At 38.3% G+C, this 2,894-nt stretch overlaps 1 non-coding gene across 1 annotated transcript; it reads left to right on the top strand.

Moving 5' to 3' along the window:
• Window positions 1–610: 610 nt before the first annotated feature.
• Window positions 611–717, top strand: LOC133787746 (small nucleolar RNA R71). Its single transcript, XR_009872746.1, has one exon. It is a non-coding gene; the product is annotated as a small nucleolar RNA R71 (small nucleolar RNA).
• Window positions 718–2,894: the final 2,177 nt, after the last annotated feature.

Below are 2,894 nucleotides of genomic sequence, written 5' to 3'. Positions count from 1 at the left end.
TGGAGGTGGTCTATTTTGTGGTTGATAGTAGCCCGGTGGAGGATTTTGGTGTGCATATTGTTGTGGATAGGGTGGCCTATTTTGGGTAGGTATATAAGGTGGCTGAGGTTGAGGATAAGGTTGGAGAGTGTTTTGGTTGTTAGACCAGGAAAAATTGGGATGGTTCTTCCAAGCTGGGTTGTAAGTCATGGAATTGGGATTGTTAGGCTGTCTTGGGTAATTTCCTATGGCTTGAACTTCTTCCATGGGCATATTATTCATGTCTGTAGCAGAGCATTGGTTTGATTGATGGGCTATACCACACACTTCACATGAGTTTTGAACTTGCATAGCTTGAGAGGGTAGGGTAGTCTTTTGCAATTGCTTCGTCAAAGCTGCTAATTGAGCGGTAAGCATGGTTATGGCATCCACTTCCATCATTCCAGCCACCTTCTTTGGCTGCCCCCTTTCATTTGGCCATTGGTAATTGTTCATCGCCATCTCCTCTAATAGCTCATATGCCTCATTAGAACTTTTGCTCATAAAAGCACCTCCCGCCGCAGCATCTATAATTGTTCTTGTCGTCCCATTCAAACCATTATAAAAATTATGCACCAACATCCACTTTTCTATTCCATGGTGCAGACACTTCCTTAGCAACTCCTTAAAGCGCTCCCAAGAATCATACAATGACTCTCCATCCAACTGATAAAAATTATTAATCTCACCCCTTAACTTTGCAGCCTTCGCTGGAGGAAAGAACTTGGCAAGGAATTTCTGAGCTAACTCCTCCCATGTAGTGATCGAATTCGCTTGTAAGGAAATCAGCCAACTTTTCGCCCTATCCCTCAATGAAAATGGGAATAGCCTCAGTCTTATAGCATCATCACTCACCCCATTCATCCTGAACGTAGCACATAACTCCAGGAAATTAGCTATGTGTAAATTAGGGTCCTCCATCGGCATACCTCCAAACTGAACAGTTGTTTGAACCATCTGAAGAATGGCTGGCTTAATCTTAAAGTTGTTTGCAGCAATGGTTGGAGGTCTGATGCATGAATGCACTCCTGTAACAGTAGGAAGTACATAATCTCTCGGTGTTCATGCTCCTTGCTCCCTTGGACCCTCAGTAGCCCCTTGACCATTATTAGCACCATTTCCCAGATTATCAGCCATGGTGAATTCCAATTTCCTTTTTATTTTCCGGTTCTGCCTGCACGTTCTTTCAATTTCCCGGTCTATTGGTATAACCTGTTTTTGTCTATTACTTCTCATATACCAACTAGTCCTGAAACACAAGAGAACCTTGATCCGGATTAAATGTAAAAAAAATCAATTTAGAACAAAAATTAACTTATTGGTATTAATAAAAACAGTCCCCAGCAACGGCGCCAAAAACTTGATCGCAAAAATGTAACACGCAAGTATACGCGGTCTAATCAAGTAATATATGATAAGTTAAGTGTCGATCCCACGAAGACTGATATTAATCACCAACAATTAATTCCTAATTCTAATTGATTTGCTTAATAATTTCATATTACAATTAAAATACTTACTACTAAAAAATTAGGAAACTACTAACACTTGAATAAATGCAGTAATAAGAGTTGATTTAATTTAATAGATGCAAAAGTTAGGGCTTTAGTTTCATCAACTTTCCACTTATGATTTCTACTCAATTCTCAAGATTTCTTAATTCTGTTGTGGTAGCAGATTATAATTATATATTATAGTCTTGTTAGGATCTATAATTCTCTACAATATACTATTCCTACATCTCTGTGGTAAATCAATATATTGCAGGCTTTAAGCACATAATCCCTAAACTACACAACTCATAAAAGTACTTTCGTCTAACATGAAATTGTGATTATTTATCTCTAGCATAATTATCCTTTTCTTTTCAGAGTTTAGGTTAAAATCATATGGACATGTAAATGACGATCAAACATTCACAAGCATTAAGTGTACGATAAATAATCCACAGCAGAAGAAAGAAATTCAGAAAAATTTCATTAAGAAATCATAGTTTCAAGAAGAATCCCCTAAAACCCTAATAACAAGATTAGTTCAAAGCAAACATAATGACATCAACCAAATTAAATATAAACAATAACATCAGTAGAGAGATTACAGAAGAGAAGAAGAATTCAAACTTTTAGATCTTCAATGTTTTTCTTCTGCCTCCAAAGACTTATCTCTCTCTAATTCTGCATAATCCCCAAAATTAACTCTAAAAACGTATTTAAACCAAAACCCTAAAAAAAAACTAACAAATTCCAAAATTCACATGCAGCCATACGCGCCGCGGCGCTAGCATCCAAGCGCCGCGGCGCGTGTCAATGCTTCAGCGCATCCTCTCTGACTTCAGCAAGCGCTGCGGTGCGTCCCCCAGGCGCCGCGGCCCTTCAAAATTCCAGAATTTAGGCAACTTTCTGTTTCTCCCTTGCGCCGCAGCTCTCCATTCAAGCGCCGCGGCCCCTAAAATTCTTCCAAAATCTCGATTCCAAACTGCAAATCTACCAATTATCTCCGCGAATGAGTCTTCAGCTTCCTTCTTATCAACTTTTAGCACAAATTGCTCAATTTCAACTGATTTTCCAGTCATTTGCCAAACTTCACGATTTCCTCTCCTATTTCCTGAAAACATACCAAAACAAGCATAATACCGCAACACACTCCACCAAAAATAACTCAAACTGATCCTAAACACATGTTAAAACTATGCTAAAAGCAGACTCATCAAATTCCCCCAAACTTGACTTTTACTCGTCCTCGAGTAAACCAAAACAAACACAACACAAACAAACAAATACTCACACATTTTTTAATCAAGCCAACAACAATACTAAGCCTCAAGCTATGACAAATAACTTACTTATATAATCTTCAAAGAACTCAACTCAAAATCC

This window comes from Humulus lupulus, chromosome 6, assembly GCF_963169125.1.
Source record: "Humulus lupulus chromosome 6, drHumLupu1.1, whole genome shotgun sequence".
Classification (NCBI taxonomy): Eukaryota; Viridiplantae; Streptophyta; class Magnoliopsida; order Rosales; family Cannabaceae; genus Humulus; species Humulus lupulus.
Note: the sequence above shows the minus strand (reverse complement) of the source record. Positions and strands in the feature narration are given on the sequence as shown.